Source organism: Bidens hawaiensis, unplaced genomic scaffold (genome assembly GCF_021521415.1).
Source record: "Bidens hawaiensis isolate Kalapana, Puna unplaced genomic scaffold, B.hawaiensis_p1.1 tig00072144_1, whole genome shotgun sequence".
NCBI lineage: Eukaryota > Viridiplantae > Streptophyta > Magnoliopsida > Asterales > Asteraceae > Bidens > Bidens hawaiensis.
The window spans coordinates 39,169-46,371 of NW_027502625.1; the positions used below are offsets into that span (position 1 = coordinate 39,169).

The following is a 7,203-nucleotide window of genomic DNA, read 5'->3' on the forward strand; positions in this document are numbered from 1 at the left end:
GGCTCTAAGGTTGACCATTCGCGCAGATCTCTCTACCCGCATCCGAGACGCTCAGCAAGAAGCCTTGAAACCAGAGTTTGTTAAAAACGAATCCCTTGGGGGTATGATTAAGAGTTTGGAACTTAAAGAGAACGACACTCGATATTTCGCTAACCGCATATGGGTCCCTCTCAAGGGAGGATTGCGCGAGCAAGTATTAAACGAAGCACACAAGACGCGGTATTCCGTACATCCTGGCGCAGACAAGATGTACCAAGATGTTAAAGCGCTGTATTGGTGGCCCAATCTGAAGGGCGCCATCGCGATGTATGTCAGTAAGTGCCTGACGTGTTCGAAGGTAAAGGCTGAATACCAGAAACCATCAGGGTTGCTTCAGCAGCCAGAAATTCCCATGTGGAAGTGGGAACAAATCTCTATGGACTTCATCACCAAACTGCCAAGGACACCTGGGGGTTACGACACGATCTGGGTTATTGTAGATCGGCTAACTAAGTCAGCACACTTCCTGCCGATCAAGGAAACCGATAAGATGGAAAAGTTAGCCCGATTGTATATTCGAGAAGTAGTTTCAAAACATGGAGTCCCAGTGTCCATCATTTCTGATAGAGATAGTCGGTTCACATCAAGGTTTTGGAGATCGTTACAAGGGGCTTTAGGTACTCGTCTTGACATGAGTACGGCTTATCATTCCCAAACGGATGGGCAAAGCGAGCGAACAATCCAGACATTGGAAGATATGCTGCGCGCGTGCGCAATCGATTTCGGAGGTAGCTGGGATACTCATCTCCCATTGGTTGAATTTTCTTACAACAACAGTTATCACACAAGCATCAAGGCTGCGCCGTTTGAAGCTTTGTATGGGCGCAAGTGTAGATCCCCACTGTGCTGGGCTGAAGTGGGTGACAAGCAAATGACTGGTCCAGAATTGATCCAAAAAACAACGGACAAGATTTTTCAGATACGGGATCGCCTTAAGACGGCGCGCGACAGACAGAAGAGCTACGCAGATGTGCGAAGGAAACCATTGGAGTTTCAAGTAGGGGATAGAGTACTTTTGAAAGTCTCTCCATGGAAAGGAGTCCCCCGTTTCGGCAAGCGAGGAAAGTTGAATCCGCGCTATATTGGACCATTTGAGATCCTGGAAAGGATCGGTCCGGTTGCTTATAAACTCCGTTTACCCGCCGAACTCAGTGGAGTTCATGATACGTTTCATGTGTCCAACCTCAAAAAGTGTTTATCTAACGAAACGTTGATTTTACCGTTGGAAGAGATTCACATCGACAAACAACTGCACTTCGTAGAAGAACCTATAGCAGTAACCGATTGGAAAGAACAAAAGTTACGCAGAAGCAGAATCAAGTTAGTAAAGGTTCAATGGAACTCAAGGCGTGGGCCTGAATTCACTTGGGAAAGAGAAGATCAAATACGCAAGACATACCCACACCTCTTTCAGAACATGGCTTCTGCCAGCGACGTCTCCTAAATTTCGGGACGAAATTCTCTTAACAGGGGGAAAATGTGACACCCGGTAATTTCCCAATCCTATAAACTAAGTAATCAACCTAATAATTAGGTGATTGTGAATTTTAAGCGCGCTATGTTAGAATCAGCGCGGGCATGTTATGTGCGCCCTGCGCGAGCGCGCTATGTTAGTCAGCGCGGGCATGTTATGTGCGCCCTGCGCGAGCGCGCTATGTTAGTCAGCGCGGGCATGTTATGTGCGCCCTGCGCGAGCGCGCTATGTTAGTCAGCGCGGGTATGTGTTATGTGCGCCCTGCGCGAGCGCGCCATGTTAAGAACCAGCGTGGGCATATGTTATATGCGCCATGCGCGAGTATTTGGGTTTTATGCTTCCATAACTTAATGTTGTCTAACGGGACGGTATTATTCGCTCGTAGTGGCAGCGCCACTTACACAGACGAGCACGGTTTTTCAGAAGTGTCCGCGCGTAACCCGCGGGACGGTATTACTTATTTCGCTCGTAGTGGCAGCGCCACTTACACAGACGAGCACAGTTCCCAGAAATGTTCGCGCGTAACCCGCGGAACGATTTTATCAGAATATGTTGTCAAAACTATGTTTTACTAAGCATGTGTTCTAATGATGCTATCAGAATTATGCTTCAGAATGATTTTTATTAAGACTATGATGCAATACGATTTATCAAGTTACTAAAACTTGTGAACTCACTCAGTTTATACTGATTCAAATGTTTTACGTGTCTTTCAGGAGATAACTAGGTAGCGCATGGAGTCACACTTAGAGCACCTCACGCTGAACATCTAAAACTAGCTTTTTGGAAGATTTTAGTTCTATCCCTTCGATGCGCGCGGTTGTTCCCGCCGCACAAAGGGGATATGGCGTGGAAATCTTCAACAGTTTTTATACTTGGATGTTTTTATGTAATTTTTAAACAATGTAATGTATTTGTATTAAACATTTCACGCGCAATGAAAATCTTACTTTGAATGTTTGCAATGGCCCGTGCTTAAGTATCAATCCCCACTCGCGCGCGCCCGGCTGTTTCCGCCGTTCAGGGCCGGGTGTGACATTACTAGTTTAAACCTAACCTTGTAGAATCATGTCTGACGAAGAGCATAAGTTTGAGTCAAATGCCGATGCCGGAGCTTCAAAGACCTTCCCGCAGCAAGCCGGTACCATCAAGAAGAACGGTTACATCGTTATTAAGAATCGTGCTTGCAAGGTTTATATTATTATTATTATTATTATTGTAATTTCAGATATGATATTATTGATGTTAATAGTACTTGTAATAATAATAATCTCTGATTCGTATGCTAGGTTTATGGATTTGTTAGTTTTTTGATTGTTTGAATAATTGATTTTATGTTTTTGATTTTGTTTGATAGGAGTTTGATTGTTTGAAGTATAAATTTTATGTTTTTGATCTAATTTGATAGGGTTTTGATTGATTGAAGAATAGTTAATTAGCTCTATTGTTGTAAATTATGTTCATTTGTTGATATGATTATTATGGACTTAGGGCTGGTAGTGAACCGAATCGAACTGAACAAAGTCTTGTTCGTGTTTGTTTGTTGAGCGAGTGAATAGTTTACGAGCAGCAAACAGAGTAATATATGGATTTGATAGGTTAGTTGTTTGGAAATAAACTTATATGTTACTGATTTAAAGTCACTGTTACAAAGTTTTGGATGAAGTTATGGATTTGATAATGTTTGTGATGAGATGTATTGCTCACAATCATGTTCGTTCGATGAGCTGATTATTTTGGTCTTATTTGGTAGGGTCTGCACGAATTCGTTTAGTGCTAAAACTGAACTAAAAACCGAAACTTTTAGTTTTTGAAAACCATTTGGTTTTGATTTTTTTGGTTTTGCTATTTGAGCTTGAAACTTGTTGGGATGAGAAAGAAAATTGGCTTAAATTAATGAATTTGGGCCTAAATCATTTTGTTAATTATTAACTAAATGATTTATTTTACATTTGGGCTAAAATATTTGAGCTAAATATCAAATAATTTTTTGTATTTAAAAGTAAAATTAAGAATCTATAAAGTTGGGCTGGTTCGGTTTTTACGAAAACTAAAACCAAACTGTTGGTTTTTGTTCCGGTTTCAGATAGGTTATTTTAATTTTATGCACACCTGTTTGGGATGATTTTGGTTTAGGGTTTGATCCACCTTTATTTTGGTTTAGGGTTTTGACCTTATAAAGATACTGAATTCGGAGATGAAAACAATTTAAAGTTATCATATGGTTTTCTTGTTTATATATGTTTCGTGTGCTAAACTTGTGTAAATATTTTTTGAAGGTTGTTGAAGTCTCGACTTCGAAGACTGGCAAGCACGGTCACGCTAAGTGTCACTTTGTTGCAATTGATATCTTCAATGGCAAGAAACTTGAAGATATTGTTCCATCTTCCCACAATTGTGATGTATGTTTTATACCCCTCATTTATTATTTTCATAGAATTTTCTTTCTTTTTCGCTTATGTGACTTTCTCGTTGTTTGTAGGTTCCACATGTTAACCGTACTGATTACCAGCTCATCGATATCTCTGAGGATGGATTTGTAAGCCCATTTTACTATTTTGAAGTTTTGTTGAGCGTTACTGTGCATATGTTGATATCTTATTTGGTGCTTGTTTAGGTGAGTTTGTTGACCGAAAGTGGTGGGTACCAAGGATGACCTCAAGCTTCCAACCTATGACGCTCTGCTTACACAGGTTAGTTGAAAACATTTGGTTTATGCGACTTCAATTATTTGTTATATATTCAAAATCACGACTAAATAAAACAAAACATGTGCAGATTAAGGATGTTTCAATGAAGGGAAGGATCTTGTTGTGACTGTTATGTCTCCATGGGAGAAGAGCATATCTGTGCTCTCAAGGATATTAGTCCCAAGTAAACATTTTTATTATGTTTCATATGACGGTTTCATGCAATTAAGGGCTGATTTAGAACCGTATGTTTGGATTATGGTGGTGGTTATTTGAGGAATGTTTGTTTAGGTTTCCGTTTATTTTTTTTTTTACAATCTTTGCTTTGTTTCCGATTTTTGTTATTGTGTTGAAGTCTTTTGACTTTTGGCTATTGGGGAGATGTTATATGTACACTTCTACTTTTTATCATTTTGTTTTCTTGGTGCTCTATATTCTGCTGTTTGTTGACCCATCGTATTTATTTTAATAATATGGACTTAGGAACTTGTCCTTAGACCGACTGGCAGCCAGGTAATACAATGTATGTGGTTGTTTTGCCATAAGTTTAAGTCGGATGGCACATTGGAATGATACATAGACAGTCTTGTAGTTAACGAATAATCTAGACAGTTGGTATTTCTGGCGCCAAGAAGGTATGGAGGCTCGTGAAATCTATGAAAAGGTTAGTGATGAGTTGAAAGCTTTACCAGGTATCACTACGAAAAAACGGTTCAAAGCAGCTCATTTGATTGGTAAAGATGTGGATCTATGACGTTCTTTTCTTGCGTTGACAATAGAAAAGAAAATTGAGATGGTCGAGTTGTATACCGATGGTTCAATGGGATAGTTGTGTATGGTTGAAGTATGTTTTGTATGTGATTTGGTTTTAACTATGGTTGATGTTTTTTGCTTAAAAACTATGTTTTGTATGTGAATTGGTTTGATCAATGCATATTTTGGTTGGAATTTATGCATCTTTTTATATGTTTTTTATTTTTTAATAAATATTTGTTATGAAAAAAATACTTGTGCTAATGATAAAGTTGATATAATTATTTGTTTATTTTCTATGTACCAAACAAGAGAAATGATTCTCAGCTATATTTCTCTACTGAAATCTCTGTACTACCAAACAGAACAGTCAATTCTCATTCTCCAGACCAATTCCCTTTCTCTGCAATTCCATTTTCTCTATTCCATTTCTCTACAATTCCATTCTCTATACCAAACACCCCCTTAAGGTCGTTTTACCTAAGATTTATTTAGAACGACATTTTATTAATTCTACACCATTTTTTCCAACACCATCCTCTGGAAGGTGTTTTTTTTTTTACACCTAATATTTTTTTTTTGACTAATGATAATCCAGTACAGTGGACCGTCTGAAACATGTGATAGAGAAATTCACATGCACCAGAGAGAGTATAAATCATAAATGTAATTACATTCTATAACCTATATATATCAACATTTTTTAACTTTACTTTTTTATAAAGGTTTCTAAAACTATTTATGTTATCAACCAACTAAGGGTTAACCATGATCCATTATTCAACAAACCAGTTGATTTAGGTAAAAGAAAATTATATTGTGTTCATTTACGTAAATTTAAAATATACACCGAGTCAATCCAATTCTACAGAAATCATATAACCAGTAAAAACAGTTTACTTATACAAAGCTTGTTAATTTAAAGCATACATTGATTTCGTCACCGCCGACACCACAATCATAGCTACCGACTCACTGTTGTTGCTACAATCAAGCTAGCGTTCATATAAAAGAACCGAAAAAGTCATTTATTAAAGATGTTGAGACATATTGGGACGAGGGGCATTCGCACGACTCTTGATCTATAATGGAACTTGTATCTAACGAATAAGGCTGAACATCATGAAATAGACCCTAATAAACTTCCGAAAATTTTCAAGATATGTATGCAACTTCATATTAATAATCTAATATGGTTTGAGTAAACACAATAGAGGCGTCTGTTGACAACGACAACGAGCAGAAATGTATAAACAGTTATAAAACATGGTTGATATGATGTACCGTAAAGTATTGATATGTCATAATTTGCACTTCAAAAGACAACACAAGAATGGAAGTATAGATGCAATTACTTGCATGATAGATCCGAATTTAATCAACTTGTTAATGGAAATTAATATAGTATACAGCTAGGTTAGAGCCCATGATCCACATGGGTGAAAAATATAATAAAATAAAAAATTATTATATGTAATACGTAAATTTAATTGTTTCATATAATATTTTTATTTATAACTTTTTTTATTAAGTTTTTGATATCTTATGGACTATAATTTTAAGTTGAAACCAAATCTTGATATTTGATTTATTTTAAATAAAACATTCATACTGATATTGTAAATTAAATACTGTGTGTATAAAATGATATTTATAACAACATGTTGTCACAGATTTAAAAACTAATTTTACAAATACTAAGATTTTGTTGTAAAAGAAAATAAATAAAAATATATTATATTTTAAAATAAAGAGAGAAACGATAAACAATCTTAAATGGTTGTATTAAAGAAATATGAGAAAGCAATGTCATATTGTGAATTATAAAAATGTTAACAATTAAATATAATTTTGTGTTTTATACTTGAAGAGAAATCACATTTATCTATGTTAAGTCAAGAAATCAAACACAATTACCATTTAGTAGAGTTGGTAAGCACATTTGGTTTGAAACATAAGATCTTGGGTTCGAAACCCATATTACAATAATGTATTTTTCAAAATTTTATAAAGTCTTACGGGCTATGAGTTATAATAGGAAAACGGGTCATGTGTCATAATATAATAGGAAATAGTTAAATGCCATGTGGATTGTGGACAAATTGTGTTGTTTTAATAGTATGGTTAGATTAGAATATTAGATGTTTAATAGTATAGTTAGATGATAAAAAAATCACTGCTAAAAATATGTTGTAAATACGACCATGCATGCATGAATATTCAACTGAAGCTGTATGATTAAAAATT

General features: G+C 36.2%; 1 pseudogene across 1 annotated transcript; it reads left to right on the forward strand.

Moving 5' to 3' along the window:
* Positions 1-2,581: 2,581 nt before the first annotated feature.
* On the forward strand, positions 2,582-4,635 carry LOC143605952 (eukaryotic translation initiation factor 5A-like; annotated as a pseudogene). The gene is made up of 5 exons (XR_013148650.1): positions 2,582-2,704; positions 3,793-3,915; positions 3,996-4,052; positions 4,131-4,210; positions 4,298-4,635. The product of XR_013148650.1 is annotated as a eukaryotic translation initiation factor 5A-like (transcript).
* The last annotated feature ends 2,568 nt before the right edge of the window (positions 4,636-7,203 follow it).